Source organism: Elephantulus edwardii, unplaced genomic scaffold, assembly GCF_000299155.1.
Source record: "Elephantulus edwardii isolate Elephantulus edwardi_28Jun2011 unplaced genomic scaffold, EleEdw1.0 scaffold00069, whole genome shotgun sequence".
NCBI lineage: Eukaryota > Metazoa > Chordata > Mammalia > Macroscelidea > Macroscelididae > Elephantulus > Elephantulus edwardii.
In genome coordinates this window covers 13,476,998-13,494,539 of record NW_006399819.1, presented here as the reverse complement: position 1 = coordinate 13,494,539, position 17,542 = coordinate 13,476,998, and the positions used below count along the sequence as shown (strand labels likewise).

The following is a 17,542-nucleotide window of genomic DNA, read 5'->3' as shown; positions in this document are numbered from 1 at the left end:
ATGAGGATGACACAGAATAGGACAAGGTTCAGATTTGTTGTTCATCGGGTCATCATGAAACATTTGACTCATTGGCACCCAACAACAACATATACAGACCACATAAAAGGTTATGCTCACTTAAAGTGAAGAAGACTTGAAGCACTTAGTAACGAAACGTATATCCTGCAGTATGGATTACATTTTAATATAAAAAAAAACCCAAATTATCAAAATTTGACCAATAAGTAACTAAATAATAGAGAAAGAGAAATTTTCAAGAATTTTATTTTACTCAGTCACAATCAACGCCAATAGAAACAGCAACTTAAAAAGAAAAAATCAGCGATGCATTTTACTGGGCTAACCTACTGCACCAATCTTGATCTGTGATATGCAGATGACACAACCCTGCTTGCTGAAACTGTGTAGAACCAGAAACGCTTGCTGCAGAGGTTGAAGGACTCCAGCCTCCAATATGGATTGAGGCTCCAATATGGATTTATGCTCAATGTCAAGAAGACAAAGATTCTCACCACTGGGCCATTTGACAGCATCAGGATGCATGATGAAGAGATTGAGATTGTTCACAGCTTTAGTTTGCTTGGCTCCACAGTCAACACTCTCGGCACCAGGAGCCAGTAAATTAAAAGACGTATTGCCATGGGAAAGTCTGCTGTTAGGGGCCTCTCCAAAGTACTGAAGAGCAGTGGTGTCTCTCTGGAGACTAAGGTGTATCTGATACAGGCCATGGTCTTTGCTATCATTTGTTATGCATCAGAGAGTTGGACAATTACTAAGGAGGATAGAAGGAGAATTAATGCCTTTGAGCTTTGGTGCTGGAGAAGAGTATTGAGGGTACCATGTACTGCTAGGAAAACAAACAGATTCATCCTGAAAAGGGTTAAACCGGGCTGCTCCTTGGAGGCAAGGATTCTGAGGCTCCCTCTAACATACTCTGGACATGTTTTAAGGAGGGACCGGTCCTTGGAGAGGGACATCATGCTTGGTAGGGTGGAGGGACAGTGTAGGAGGGGAAGGCCCTCTCTGAGGTGGATTGAGTCAGTGACTAGGGTAGTCAGGGTGGGTGTATCGGAGACGGTTTGATTGGCACAGGACAGAGCAGAGTTTAGAGCTGTTGTACATAGGGTCACTATGAGTCGCAAGCGACTCGACTGCACATAACAACAACAACAAAAACCTACTGAAAAGGACCCCTTAAAATTGCTAATGAGCAATGATGTAACTTTGAGGACTAAGCTACAATTGACCTAACCCATGGTATTTTTCAGTCACTTAATATGCAAATGAAAGACTTTAGCAATGAATAAGCACAACCAAAGAATTGATGCCTTTGAGTTGTGGTGTTGGTGAAGAATGTTGAGCATGTTTAGGCTGCCAAAAGGACAAACAAATCTAAAGAAATTCAGTCAACACAGTCTTAGGTACAAGGATCATGAGATTTTATCTCCCAGACTCTGAGGATACTATCAGGAGTGGTCAGTCTCTGAAGAAAGGCTTCATGCTTGTGCAAATAGAGGGTCTTCAAAACTGGAACTTCTAATGGGAAGGGTTGATAACAGTGGCCACAACAATATACTCAAGCACAGGAGTGATTGTAAATCCTAATAGACCAGGTGGTTGATTATTTTACATAAACATAGTATGAATTTGAACTGATTGCTTGGTTCCTAATAACAGCAATATAAACCTTATATATTCACCAGGTAGGGTATGAGACTTCTGGTTGCTGTAAATTCTTTTTAACAGTTAGTATGCCAGACTTTTTCATTTCAAGTAACCTGTTAGATGTGCAGTGGCATCTCCTTGGAGTTTTAATTAACATCGCCTGAATACTAATGAGAAACAGTTTTCTTATGCTTATTGGCCATTCGGATTTCCACTTTCACAGAATGAATAATCCTTTGCCCATTTTCCTTTTTCTTTGGCTGGCTTTCATTAATGACTTGTAGAGTAGAAATTTGTTTTGCATTTTATATTTTAACTCTTTCTCAGATGCATGCATGAAAATTTATTTTCCTTCACCAGAGTTTGCCTTACAATGCCATCGTGTCGCTGTGGTTTGGTGGTGGTGGTAGTAGTCTTGTTGAGTTGGTACGGCTTAAAGTGACCCTATGAACAACAGATCTGAATCTCGTGCTATCCAGTACCATCCTCATAATCTCTGTCATAGTCATTATTATCATTTCAACTTCCTGAGAGTCTTCTTCTCCATCAGTGTCCCTCCACCTTTTTCAAGTATGGTATGGTTTTCTAAGGAATGGCCTCTCTTAACAGCGTGCCCAAAATATGTGAGGTGAAGTCTTGCCATCCTTGCTTCTAAGGAGTACTTTCTCCAAGATGTATTTGATTTATTGGCAGTCCATGAAATAAATATTTGGTACTCTTGTCCAACACTACAGCTCAAAGGCATCAGTTATTGCTCTGTCATCTGCATTTATTTTTCAACTTACAGATACATAGAAAGTGAACGAAAAGATCATAGCTTGAATCAGGTGCATCTGACTCTTTAAACTGACACCATCACTCCTTTGCACTTTGAGACACCTTTGACAGCAGACTTTCCCAATGCTACGTATCTTCTTATTCCTTGGTTGATGATATCAAGGATTGATTGTGGATCGAAGTTAGAGTAAATCTTTAACAACCTCAATTTTTTCTTCATCTATCATGCTTTTGGGCATATTGGCTCAACACTAAGGATTTTTGTTTTCTTGATGTTGAGATGTAATCAGCAGCTCTGTGGGAGAAAGATGGGCAATCCCCTCCTGATTGATTAACTGTCTGTGAAAACACTTGGTAAGGTCAGCTATGGTTGGTTCCAACTTGATGGTACACTATATTGACAGTCTTTGAGCTTCTGCAGCAAACGTTTCAAGGCCTCCTAGCTTCCAGCAAATCCTTCTTATTTCGTAACAAGGAATTGTGCTTCCACCCTAACATCACATGCCGCTGAATTCACCAGCTGCTCTTTGGGAGAAGGATGGGTAATCTCCTCCCAGTCTCTGAAAACAGTTGGAACCATGAGACCTTCTGACAGCACAGATATTTTAAATTTTAATGTAACTTAGTTATTTGATTTTCTAAATTTTAACTTTTTTGCTTTTCATTAGTGCTTCCACATTTTTTTATGAGTTAATGACAATTTTTTGTTTTTGCTTCTTAAGGTTTCATGATCTTATTTCTGTCTTAGGTTTATAGTTCATTCAGAAATTATTTTGAATGTTTTAAGTAAAAGTCCAGTTTGAGGGGAGCTCTGGTGGCTTAGTGGCAAGAAGCTGCACTGCAATCCCAGAGGTGCACGGTTCAAATCCACCAGATGCTCTGCCGAGGAAGGAGGGACAATCTCCTCCGGTACCAGTCAGATCTGATTTGACGGTACACGCACACAAAAATAATAAAATTTTTTAAAAAAAGTAAAAGTCCAGTTTGACAGAAAACAATTAAAACCAAGCCTGAGGGCCGCAGATTAAAATCACCCACCTTTAGCATACATTCTATTTTACATTATTTTTGTTTAATGGATTTGTTTACAAAATTGATATACATTGTGTTTCATACTATTCTTCATTTACATATGTTTCATACAATTATTCTCATACATTGTATTTTATAAAATCAATCACTATTGGACCTTGTCCATTATTATCTTTTATCCCAGGTCTTTCCCATTTGCTTCCCCTCTTCCCTCCACCCACCAAACTTGACAGCCCTGTGGTTTCATCCCTACCTATCCTCACCCACTCATTCCTTCTTCTTCCCCCTCCTTAAGTTCCAGTACATATTTTACTAGTTATCCTTATTTTTTTTTTTTTTACAATAATGGTCTCATGCAGTGTTTGTCCTTATGAGACTGCGTTCATTCATTCAACATAATACTCTCCAGTGTCTCCCAAGTTACATAGTATTTTCAAAATTGTTGCTTCTGAGTGCTGTGTAGTATTCCATTGTGTGAATGTACCACACTTTCTCAATCCCTTCAGTTGTGTTTAGGCATTTGGTTTGTTTCCACGTTCTTCCATTGGTGAATACTGCTTCTATGAATATTTGTGTATAAATCTCTGTTTGTCTCTCAGTTCTAATTTCCTTGGTGTATATTCCTAGTAGTAGAGTAGCTAGATCATAAGGAATTTCTATGTTCAGCTTTTTGAGATAACCCTAAACTGTTTTTCAGAGTGTTTGTACCATTTTACAATCTCACCAACACTGTGTGAGAGTTACTATCTCTCCACATCCTCTCCAACATTTATTGCTTGCCAGTGCTGCTGGAGTGCGATGACATTTCAATGTGGTTTTGATTTGCATCTCTCTTATTGCCTATGATTTTGAGCATGCCCATTGGCCATCTGAATGACTTCCTCAGTGAAAAGTCTCCATGTTTCTTGGCCAATTTTTAACTGGGTTATCCGGTTTTTATCTTAGGGAGGCCCAGGGGTATTCTGTAAACTTTTGTTATGATACCCTTGCCTGTGATGGTATTGCCAAATACTTATTCCTAGTCAATAGTTTTCTTTTCACTCTATTGGAAAAGTCTTTGATGTGCACAGAAATATAGTCATTAGAAGGTTCATCCCTTTTAATCTCTCCTTTTTATATATCTCTGACTGTAGTTGACAGCCTCTTCATACCTTTGTTCATAATTACTTTCTAACTAGAACTGTCAGTACACCAACTGTCACAGTCCCCAGCCCTGGATCAAGTTGGGTAGCTTCTTTCTTCATTCCTGCTTTGATACTTCAGAAAATCATTGGAGGAAATGAACAGCCCTGCCATGGATTCACAACAAATCTATAGTTTCTGAATTCCAATGAAGGGCCTATTGGTAATCATTGGCCCTTAGTCAGTTTTATCCTTTCAAATATTACCTTTATGACAGGGTCCTCTGTCTCCTGAAATACTCTCAAGCCTACCTATAAATATCTCCCCTCTCTCAATTATTAACTCAGTAGTCTACTTTTTTAGAAATTTCAGAGAATCTGGAGGAAAACTTAGGCTGTAGCCAAGTGCTAATTGAGGAATAAACCGTCAAATACTTATATGCAAATTCAAATTAAAGCTAAAGCAGGTTAAATAATATCCACAGGAATAAAAATTTGACCTTGAGTCTACCCCACCTGAATTTAAAAAAAACAACTCAGGAACAGGTTTGAGGCCTTGAACACTAATGAATGAAGACCAGTTGAGCCATGGGTAGATATTAAGAATAACATCCATGAACTATGCAAAAGGTCTTTACAAAGACAGAAGAAGAAGAAAAGACCAAAATGGATGTCAGAAGAGACTCTGAATATTGCACTTGAGCACTGAGAAGCCAAATCAAAGGGAAAAAATCAAGAAATTCAAGGAGCTGAATGGAAAATTTCAAAGGGCATGAGAAGACAAAACAAAATACTATAAATAATTGTGCAAAGAGCTGGAGTCAGAAGATCAAAAGGGCTATATTCACTCATCATATCTTAAGCTGAAGGAAATCCAGGAAGTATTAAAAGAAGATGTAAGGAGTAGATAGAGTCACTATACCAAAAAAGAATTGATGACACAGAAAAATTTCAAGAAACGAAATATGATCAAGAGGCAATAGTGATGAAGGAGGAAGTTCAGTCTGCTCTGAAGGACTTGTCAAAAAAGAAAGTCCCAAGAATTGATGGAATACCAAATGACATATTTTAACAAACAAATGCTGCTAGACTTTTGAAGCTCCGTCTCACATACTTTGGGCAGGTGGCCAAGAGGGACTGGTCATTAGAGAGGGACATCATTCTTGGAAAGGTGGAGGGACAGCACAGGAGAGGAAGACACTAGATAATATGTACTGATACAGTGACTAGGGCAGTGGTGGTAGGTGAGTCAGAGTCAGTGAGACTGGCTCAGTAGAAGGCAGGCTTCAGAGCTGTTATACATAGGGTCGCTATGGGTTGAAGACAACTTGATGGCACATAACAACAACAACAACAACAACAACAACAGTCCCTATTTTTAAGATGAGCAGTTTCTTTACCTATTTTTAATATTTTCTTTCTGACTTGGTGCAAGAAGTATCTCTACTTTTTTCAAAAAGTATCTGTCCAACTATACTCTCAGTCATATCAATGCTTGTCTTCTGTAGGTCCCCACATTATAACTGCTTGCTCTCTTGTATCCTCCATCACTACTTCTTCATCATTCCTTTCCTTTGAAAATACAATCTCACTAACAATACTCAGAGCCTGGAGAATAGAAAGAGCAAAAACTCTACTGATTGTACTTTCACTTATGAACACTTAAATTTGTTCATGTGAAACCTGTACTTGTTTTCACTTAAGAACACTAACTTGTGCTTCTGCAAAACCTGTACATAAACCAAGAAGCAATAGTTCAAACAAAAGGGAATACTGTGTATATTCCAGGGTTCTATCTGCCTCATTTATTTAACCTGTGCACTGAAAAAAATTGTTCAATAATCTGTGTGAAAAAGAATGTGGCATCAGGATTAGAGAAGATTCTTCAACAACCTGTGTTATGCAAAAGACATAGTCTTGTTTATAGAAAATGAGGAAGAATTAAAACACTAAGGATGATTAAAAAACCTACACTCTTCAATACAGATTACATTTTAACACCAATACAACAGGCATCCTTGCCACTGGGCCGATAGGCAACATCATGATATTTGGAAAAAAGATTGCTGTTAGCAGTCATTTCTTTTTTATTCTATTCAAAATCAACACCCATTGTAACAGTAGTCAAAAAACAAAACATATGTTCCTTGGGGAAAATCTACTGTTAGGAGAGTCTTTAGCTTGCTAAAGAGCAAGAATGTCAGGAGGAATTTGACCCAAGTTTAATATTTTCAATTATTTCATATGCATGTGAAAGTTGGGCAATGAATAAGGAAGACCAAGGGGGAAAAATGCCTTTTAGTTGTGGTGTTGGTTAAGAGTATGGAGCATGAAAAAAAATAAGAAATCTGTTCTGTTTTGAAGGAAGTACAGAGGTGCTCTTTGGTGGCAAGGAGGGGCCAGTACTTGGAAAAAGATGTCATGCTTGGGAATGTAGAGAATCTGCAAAAGATTCTCAAAGTGACTACAACAGAAGGCTTGAACACTGCTGAGATCAGGAGGATGTGCAGGATAGAGTAAAGTTTTGTTGCGCTTCACTATGAGTAACTGAGTCATAATCGATTCAACAATTCCTAGCAACAACAATAACACAGCCTTTCATACTGGGAAGGAAGCTAGATGACAATTAAGAAAAATTATTTAGTAACAATTTCCTTAGATCTAAACAAAATTCTAGCCGGGGCATTAAAGAAACCTTTGTTACTATATAATTAATAATAATATTGTAGGAAATAAAAGTGTATGCCAGGGATGCATCCTCTCTCCATACCTTTCACTCTATATGCAGAACAGCTTATTCAGGAGTCTGACCACTAGGAGGAGGATTGTGGTATCAGGATTAGAAGAAGACTCATCAACCTGCATTATGCAGATGACACAGCCTTCCTTGTTGAAACTGTGGAGGACCTAAGCATTTGCTGCAGAAGGTCAAGGACTGCAGCCTTCATTATGGATGAAGCTCAACATCAAGGAAACAAAGATTCTCACACTGGGTTGGTTGGCAGCAGTATGAAAAATGGTGAAGAGATTGAGATTGTTAACAGCTTCAGCTTTCTTGGCTCCATAATCAATATTTTTGGTACCAGTGGCCAGGAAATCAAAAGGAGAATTGCATTGGGAGACACTTCTGTCAGGACCTCTCCAGACTATTGAAGAGCAATGATGTCAATCTAGACACTAAGGTGTGCCTGATTTAAACCATTGTTTTCGTAATTACTTGCTATGCAGCAGAAAGCTGGACAATGACTAAGGATAATAGAAGAAGAATTGATTGCTTTGAGTTATGGTTCTGGAGAAAAGTATAGAATATACCATGGTCTGCTAGAAGCACAAACAAGTTTGTCCTGGAGAGGGCAAAACCAGCTGCTCCTTGGAGGCTAGGATTCTGAAGCTCCATCTGACATACTTTGGGCATGTTGCAAGGAAGGACCAGTCCTTGGTGAGGACAGCATGCTTGAGAGGGTGGAGGAACAGCACAAGAGAGGAAGATCATGGATGAGATGGATTTACTCATGGGGTGTGTCAGAGACAATGAGGTTGTCTTAAGACAGATAGACCTGGGTTCAGACCTATTGAACATAGGATCACTACGAGCTGTGAGTGACTCAATGGCACATAACAACAATAACAACAACACTACATTCAGGCTTTTAGTCTCCTCTCTTTTTGTTCTTAAAGACTTCTTGACTTCCATGATTAAGGTGAAGTGTAAGTGTTGCTTGTCATTCTGTTCATATTTGAGAGTTAACTAAAAAGGATTTCTTATCCTTGCATCTTTTCTACCTAGGGCTCCAGGACCTGAATTTATGTTCTGCTTTTATATTTTTTGTCAAGATTAAAATCTTCTGTTATTGCTAAGTATTTTAAGCTACTATTTCTGAAATCTTGAAACTGTACTTGGAACAGAACACCTTATATATAGGCACAGTCTACATAGCTGCCTGATTAATTTGGTCTGGGTTTAGATAAAACAATATTATTTTAAGTATTTTCTTGGTAGTTTTCAAGTTAGTTGCAAACTACCTCCCTGAATGATTAGGGGCTCACTGAAGGACTCGTTGTTGTTATTGTGTTATTGTTGTTATGTGCCATTGAATCAGAACTGTCTCACAGCTGACCTTCCAGTGGGTTTTCAGAGGCAGTAAACCCCCCACATTCTCCTGTAGAGGACCAGGTGCGTTTGAACTGCATGCCTTTGGGATTGCAGCACAAGTTCTTTTCACTAGGCCAGAAGAATTTCCTAGAATAGCACACTCTAGTTTTCTCTCTTACTTCTATGGTATGATAGTAATGCATCATGAGCTCATCTTCCTGTAATGATAGGAAACTTAAGCAGAGGTGCATTGGCCACAAAATTAGCCATATTTTAATTTCATCAAAACATTGAACATAGAAATTCCATATAACCCAGCTATCCACTACTAGGAATATACCCCGTGGAAATTAGAGCTGAGACACAAAAGGATGTTTGTTCACCAATGTTCATAGCAGCGTATTCACAATCTCAAGAACATGTAAACAGCCTAAATGTCCAAACATAATCAAATGAATTGAGAAATTGTAATACATTCACATGATGGAATAGTACACAGCACTCAGAAGCAATGGTTTTGAAAATTACTACATAAGTTGGGAAAGACTGAAGTGCATTATGCTGAGTGAACTAACTCAGTCTTATAAGGATAAATACTGTGTAGGAGTGTAGGACCGTTATTGTACAAACAGAAGAATAATTAGTGACATGTGTATGGGATACAGGGGGGAAGAGGTGGTAATAGAATGGTGACGGTGGGCAGGGGGAAATGATAGGATCGCACAATTTTGTGACTGGAGGGTTGAGGGTAGAGGAAATAGGAAACAAGGATCTGGAAAGATGGCAATAGTAGGCATGGTTCAATGGTAATTAATTTTATAAAACATAAGAATGATTGTATGAAACACAATGTCAATTGAAGGATAGTGTAAAACACAATGTATACAAACTTTGTATGAAAACCAATGTAAAATTAGAAAAAAATATTTATTCACAAAAAATGAGAGAGTACCTATTTGAAGGTGAATTAGTCAAAAGTTGGAGCATCTGCAAGCTCTCAATTCCTGTTTAATTATAGAATGAAAGAGAAAGTAGCCGGCATAAAGCTTTAGTGCTTGTTAAGGGCAGCTTGAAGAAATAATTCCTATTAAGTGGGCATCATTGCCAAATGAGGTTTTGTTGTTAGGAGATTTTGGGGTGTGATTCATATCCTCATCAGCATCACCACCCCTGCCAGAGCAACTGGGCCACAGCTTGGACATACTTTTTCCATGTGCCTTTGGATAGACTTTCTAAATCTGATCCTACTATAAACAGACTCCTTTTGCCCTATTTAGAAAAAACAAACAAACAACAAAACCAAAAACCAAATTTGGTTATAATGTAATGGTGGTATCCCTCCACTGTGAAGTCAGAACCCACTCAAAGCTGACCCTTCAGTGGGTTTCCAAGGTTTTTAAAACAGCACAGGAGGAGATTACGTGTTTCTCCCATGAAACATGTTTGATTTGAACAGGACAATTCCCAGAGCTGCCTCTGCTGTGCCTCAGAGAGCTGGACAGTGACTAAAGATGGCAGAATAAACGATGCCTTTGAGTTGTGGTTCTGGAGAAGAGTCTTGAACATCCCATAGACGGCCAATAAAACAAATAGTAAAATAAAATAAATGGTAAAATAAATAGTAAAAGTAAAATAAAGCAATAAAACAAATGTTGGAGAGGGTGAAACCAAGCTTCTCCTTGAAGACTAGGATTTTGAAGGTCCATCTTACATACTCTGGGCATGTGACCAAGAGGGACCAAGAACTTAGAGAACAACGTCATGCTCGGAAGGGTAGAGGGACAGTACAGGAGAGGAAGACTGCAGATGAGATCGATTGATACAGTAACCGGGGCAACAGGTGTAGGCATGTCGGAGTCAATGAAACTAATTCAAAACAGGGCAGGCTTCAGAGGTACTGTGCTTATGGTTGTTAGATTCACAGGCGTTTCAACGGCACATAACAGCAACAACAGCTCAAGTACATAGTGGGGAAAACCTGATCTGAAAGGACTCTTTATTATCCCAGGTCCCACAGTGGGGTCAAAGTAAATTGCATTCCCTTGGCCTGACTGCCTACATGATTATAAGGATCCTTTTCCCTCTAGGAACTACCAAATAAAGGGGATACATCCTCTGTGGCAACTGAGAAGCATAGCTTTATGTTGCCTGTTTTAGAATGATTTCTTGACATTACCATTTTTATGCACCCCCATATTAATTTTTATGTTTGGAGGTAATGCCACCAGGTAGAAACCAAGGTAAATGCCATATCCCAAATCCACAGAGATTGAAAGCCAAACTGTGGGTTATCAAATCTGTCTTTTTATGGGCTGTTCCTTGTAGCCTGATTTATATACTGCCTTTGAAAGCTGTATTAACTGGGTGATACTAGCTTGTGGAGGGGCTGAGAAGTCCATTTACGGCCTGGCTTGCCCAAACTCTGTTGATTTCTCTCTAGAAATCTTAAGAATTCTTCGCTCCCAGTTAGAGGTCTGCTGAAAGTGACTCAGGGTATATGAAAACAGCTTGCTTAATCATTCCTGAAACACGGGAAAAATTAAAATACTTTTTTTTCTTTTGTCAAGCAATAAAAACAATGCCAGACTGTTAATGCCTCTTTTGTACCTTTCACTGGAAAGACCTCAAAAGAACATCAAGGAGAATAAAGGCAAAATCTATTCCCCAATGGCATCATTATACATGTTGAAGCCTCTAAAACGGAAACTCTAAAGACATTCAGGAAGAGAAGAGGGATAAATGACAGCCAGCTGAAGAGTGTATCTCTGGAGTGTTGCTCAGCCTGCTTTGTTCAACTTCATTCAAATTGGGTGATGAAAAGCAAAGATCTCATTTGTTTCAACATTAAAGGAGTAAATTAGTGAGTGGTGAGTTGCTAATTGTCCTGAAAAGCACTTAAGATGCCCGGGGTACCCCTTCTCCAGTTTTTGTCCTTTTTTTTTTTTTAATGTTTTCATTGTTGAAGGTAAAACAGTGATTGTTGCTGCTGCAGTTTTTATTAGGTGCCATCAAGTTGAGTACTGAGATAGTGTGCATGTGTACAACTGGCCTAAATTCTGTCCAATCCTGTGCCATCCTCATTGTCTCTTGAGTCTTTGCTGCAGTCATAGGTCAATCCTTCTCATTTGGGTATTCCTCTCTTTCCATGACTCTTCATCTTTCCAAGGATTATATCTGTTTCCCACAAATAGCCTTTCCTAGCAACTTGTCCAAAATATGAGGTGAAGCTTCACCATCCTTCCCTCCAAGGAGTACTCTCGCTGCATCTTTTCCAAGATATATCATTCTATTCTTTTTACAGTTTTTGGAACAGTCAGTGCTCTTCTATAGCGACTCAACTCAAAGGTATCAGTTCTTTTTCTATCTTCTTCATTCATTGTTCAGTTTTCAGATCATTGCACGGGATTGAAAAGACCATGACCTGAACCAGGCACGCTTTAGTTTTCAAAGTGACATCATTGCTCTCTAGTATTTTAGAGAGGTCTCTGACAGCAGACATGCCCAAAGAATTGTATCTCCTGATCTCCTGATTGCTCGTAGCAAGGGTGTTGACTGTGTATCCAAGTAAGATGAAATTATTGACAGTTTCGCTCTTTTCACGACCTTTCATGATTTTTCTTTTTTCTATTGGTTGGTGGTAATGACTTTTGTTTTCTTGCTGTTGAGATATAATCTATATGAAAGCTTTAGTCGTTGATCTTCCGAAGCAAGTGTTTCAGGTATTCCTCACTTTCCGCAAGCAAGATTGTATCATCTGCAACCATTAGAGTAATGTAAAAAATTATTTTAAGAATTTAGACTGATTAGATTGTTGTTGTTGTTGTTGTTGTCATGTGCCATCAAGTCGCTTGCAACTCACAGCATCCCTATGTACAACAGCCCTAAACTCACTCTGTCCTGTGCCAATCGCATTGTCTCTGACACTCCCATCCCAATTACCTCAGTCACTGAGTGACCCCAATCCACCTCATAGAGGGCCTTCCCCTCTTGCACTGTCCCTCCACCCTCCCAAGCATGATGTCCCTCTCCAAGGACCAGTCTCTCCTTACAACATGTCCAAAGTATGGTAGACGGGACCTCAGAATCCTTGCCTCCAAGGAACCACCCAGATTAACCCTTTCCAGGATGAATCTGTTTGTTTTTCTACCTCTTTGGTTATTGTCCAACTGTCTGATGGATGACAAGTGATTGCAAAGACCATGGCCTGTATCAGACGCACCTCAGTCTCCAGAGAGACACCATTGCTCTTCAGAACCTTGGAAAGGTCCCTAACAACAGACTTTCCCATGGCAATACGTCTTTTAATTTCTTGACTACTGGTGCCAAGAGTGTTGATTGTGGAGCCAAGCTGACTAAAGCTGTGAACAATCTCAATCTCTTCACCATCAATCCTGATGCTGCCAATTGGACCAGTGGTGAGAATCTTTGTCTTCTTGACATTGAGCCTCAATCCATATTGGAGGCTGCAGTCCTTGACCCTCTGCAGCAAGTGCATGAGGTCCTCCTCAGTTTCAGCAAGCAGGGTTGTGTCATCTGCATAATGCAGATTGTTGATAGATCTTCCACCAATCTTGACCCCATATTTCTCCTCATAGAGCCCAACCTCCTGGATAATCTGTTCTGCATACAGGCTGAAAAAGTATGGAGGTAGGATGCATCCCTGACATACGTCCTTCCCAGTTTTGAATGATGCAGTGTTTCCTTGCTCTGTTCTGACGATTGCCTCCTGGTCCAAGTATAGGTTTCACATTAGCACGATCAAGTGTTCTGGGATTCCCATTCTTCTCAGAGTCAGCCACAGTTTGTTACTATCCACAGTCAAAAGCCTTTGCATAATCAATGAAACACGGATAAACATTCCTCTGGTATTCCTTGCTTTCAGCCAAGATCCATCTAGCATCAGCTACAATATCCCCTAGTACCACAACCCTTCTAAACCCAGCCTGATTAGATTAACACATGATATTTGTTCTGAAATATTTATGGAAGCTCTTGTTTTTATTTGAGATGGAACAAGTCTTATTTTAGACTCCAAGGCTACAAACGAAGATCCATTTTACACAAAGAACTAAAGACGGGAGATAGATTCAGACTACCCAGTTTTGGGTTTCATCTCTTACTGTTTCTGCTTGCTTTCCAAATGTAGAATTAGCAGCTTTGGTTAAATTTTACTTGAGTTTTTGGTGACCTTTTCTAATCCTGACTGTTTCATAATTTAATGTCTTGACCTTCGGTTTCCATAGAGCCACCTTAGTGATAAATGCAGAGATTTAATAACTAGAAGTGGTGACAGGTGACCTTTCGTACAGAGCCATTTCTCTTTGCTGGGGAAACCACACTGTTTTTCAAGTTTTAATTCACAGATTTTAATTATCTATTCTTTTGTCTCTATGTAAGCTTATGCAAAGAGAAAAAAGTAAAGGTTAAATATTTCATTCTTCCTACTGATTAAAATGCAAAACACTTGGCAGTTGTCCCAATATATCATTCAGAAAGGATAGGGTAATTTGTCAGGTGCATGCCCAAAGAAGGGTGTAGAGTGGTTCCAGGATGGAGGTAAAGGGCAGGATGAAAACAGTGGCCAGGAGGGTGAGTTGTATCAGTGTGTGTATGCGTGTGACTTTAAATTTATAACAGAAATATAGAATGGTTCCTCAACTTACATTAAAAAAAAAAATCAAACAAGCAACAAACCTAAACCCCTGCCTTTGAGTAGGCTTTGATTAATAATTATCCTACATTGATTTCTTTTTAAATTTTACTTTTTATGTGTGTGATTTATGTGGAAGTTTGAAAAATATATGATTGGAGTTTTTTTTGTTATTTTTAATTTTTCAGTCAATTATTCATGCATGTTTTGTTTTATAGTGTGAATTACAATACATACAATGCCAGATTATCCATTCATTCCACAATTACCCATCTCTTCACCCACTCCACTGTAGTGTTCATTGTCTATCCATTAATATCACCACATCCCCTTTCTGGTAATCATACTATATTGATTCTCTTCATTGGTAATTATTTCTATAGTCTTTTAATAGTACTCCTATACACTATTTAGGTGCTGATGAGTTGTAGACAACCCATAGAGTTGCTATGAGTTTATAGGGTCATTCATAGGGACACTATGAATCATCTACGACCCCACAGCACCTAACAACAAGAACAACGATAACATAGAGAGAGCTATGTTGGCCTAGTGGACAGAACGTTGTGCTACCAAGCCCAAGGTGAGTGATTTTTTTTTAGTCTGCAGCCCTTGGCCTGGTTCAAATTGTTTTTCTTTCAAACATTCATTTTTTTTAAAAAAAATTTTATTGTATTATTTTTACATGTACCATCAAATCAGATCTGACTAGTACAGGAGGAGATTGCCCCCTCCTTCTCCAGCAGAGCATCTGGTGGATTTGAACCACAAACCTCTGGGATTGCAGTGCAGCATCTTGCCACTAGGCCACCACAGCTCCCTCTGTCAAACATTCTTCTAGGTGGTATAGCACTGGTCTGTGCATTTCTGTACAGAGGTAACTAGTGGTTGCTGTGATGCTAAACACTGTGACACTGATGTGCCAAATGTGATAATGGTTACCCGTGGTCAACAGTGTTCCGTGGAGCTTCCCGATTAAACAAGCTTGGAAACAGGAGTGGCACCCACTTCCAAAATGGCTTGCCTCTGGAAACTCAATGAACAGTGAGTGCTCAGGCCTTTCGTTCATAGGGATGCTATGAGTTCTCTACGACTCTACAGCTCCCAACAACATAACAGCAACAACCTATACATTAGTTTTCCTTTTGTGATTGACTTAATGTCACTCACCATAATGTCTTCTGAACTCATCCATCATGTGTAGTGTTTCATAAAGGCCTCATTGTTTTTTAGTGCTTCATAGTACTTCATTTTGTGAATGCACCATAGTTTCTCTCTTCATTAGTTCATTGATAGGTGGTGGGTTGTTTACATCTTTTTGCTATTGTGAATAATCCTGCAAAAATCATGAGTATGCATTTGTGTTATAACTTTAATTTCCTTTAAGGTACATTCCTAGTAGTGGAATAGTTGGGTCAAGTAGTACTTCTATTTTCAACATTGTGAAGAAATTCCAACTTTCTTCCATAGCTGTTACATGATTTTATATTTCCACAGCAACATATAAGACTTTCAATCTCACTGTATCCTCATCAGCAGTTGTTGTTGTTGTTGTTATTGCCCTGGTGAACTTCGCTGTGAGTGTGATGATATATCACCATTGTTTCAGAAGTTGTGAATTTTTACACGAGGAGACCCATCTTTCTCCATCAGAGCAGCTGGTAGATGAAAATAACCAACCTTCTGGTTAGCACCTCAATACTTTGAACTTTGCTACACTACGGGGTCTCTTTCTGAATTAGTTTGAATAAATGCTAATTTAATGAGAGACAAAAATTGCCTTCAACGTGAGCAAACAGATTAGATGGGTCATTGTTTTTTTAGAGGTAAAAGTTTCAATTTCTATAGTGTACTAAATAATAAACATTATTTAAACACAGTCCAATAAAGTTGAGGGGGAACAGTTGCAAACAGATTGAAACATTGAATATGAGAAATATACAAATGTAGCGAAATTAAAGATTATTAAGGAAGGAATAGAACACATAGATATTAACATACTAGGCATTGGTGAAATGAAACGGATCAGCATGAGGCATTTTTAACCAGACAATCGTATGACCTACCACGCTGGAAATGAAAAGGTGAGAAAAAATGGGGTCTCATTCATAGTTATAAAAATCATTTCTAGATCCATCTTTAAATACAATGCTGTGACAGAATAATATTCATAAACATGCAAGAAAGACCTGTTCTTATGCACCAATGACCAGAACCAAAGAGAAGGTAATAGATTTCTACCATTGCAATTGGAAATTAGTTGAACATGCAACCAAGATACAGTAATAATAATGGGTGACTGGAATACAAAAGTTGGGAACAAGGAAGAAGGATCAGTAGTCAGGAAATATGGACTTGGTAACAGAAATGAGCCTGGAGACAGACTGATAGAATTCTGTATAATCAGTGATTTATTTAATGCAAATACCTTTTATAAGAAATGCAAATGGTAACTATACACATGGACCTCACTTGGTAGACAGAACAGGAATCAGATTGATTATATCAGCGAGAAGAATTATAGGAAAAGCTCAATATCAACTGAAAATGAGGCCAAGTGCTGATTTTGAATCAAATCAGCAACTACTCATATGTAAATTCAAACTGAAGCTAATAAAAATTCAATCCAATTCACAAGAACCAAAGTTTGACCTTGGGTCTATCTCTCCTGAATTTAAAGACCATTTCAGAACAGGTTTGAGGCTTTGCATACTAATGAGTGAAGACCAGAAGAGCTGTGGGAGGATATCAACAATAGTATCCATCAAGAATATTATCCATAAAGAATATGAAGATCATTACAAAGACAAATGAAGAAAAGACCAAAACTGATGTCAGAAGATGACTCTCAATATTGCTCTAGAGTGCCAAGAAGCCAAAGCAAAGGGAAGAAATAATAATGTTAAGGACATGAACAGCAGATTTTAAAGGGCAGTGTGGGAAGACAAAATAAAGTATTACTGTAATGTATGCAAAAACCTGAAGTTGGAAAATCAAAAAGGCCAAACTAGCTCAGCATTTCTTAAGCTGAAGTAACTGACAAACAAATTTAAGCCTTGAGTTGCAATACTATGGGCGGAGTCACAAAAGGACAAATATTACATGATGCCACTGTTGGGGAGAGACTGAGTAAGATGGGTTCAATAATGTATACTGCACTGAAACAGAGGAGGGAGAAAACTGTTTAAAAGAGATATATAA

The 17,542-nt window shown here is 38.6% G+C and overlaps 1 protein-coding gene across 1 annotated transcript in view; it reads left to right on the top strand.

The window, feature by feature from the left end:
* LOC102861336 (alpha-N-acetylgalactosaminide alpha-2,6-sialyltransferase 3-like) overlaps positions 1 to 17,542 on the top strand; it is a 953,952-nt gene that overhangs the window by 568,534 nt on the left and 367,876 nt on the right. The gene's annotated exons all lie outside the window — the stretch shown is intronic.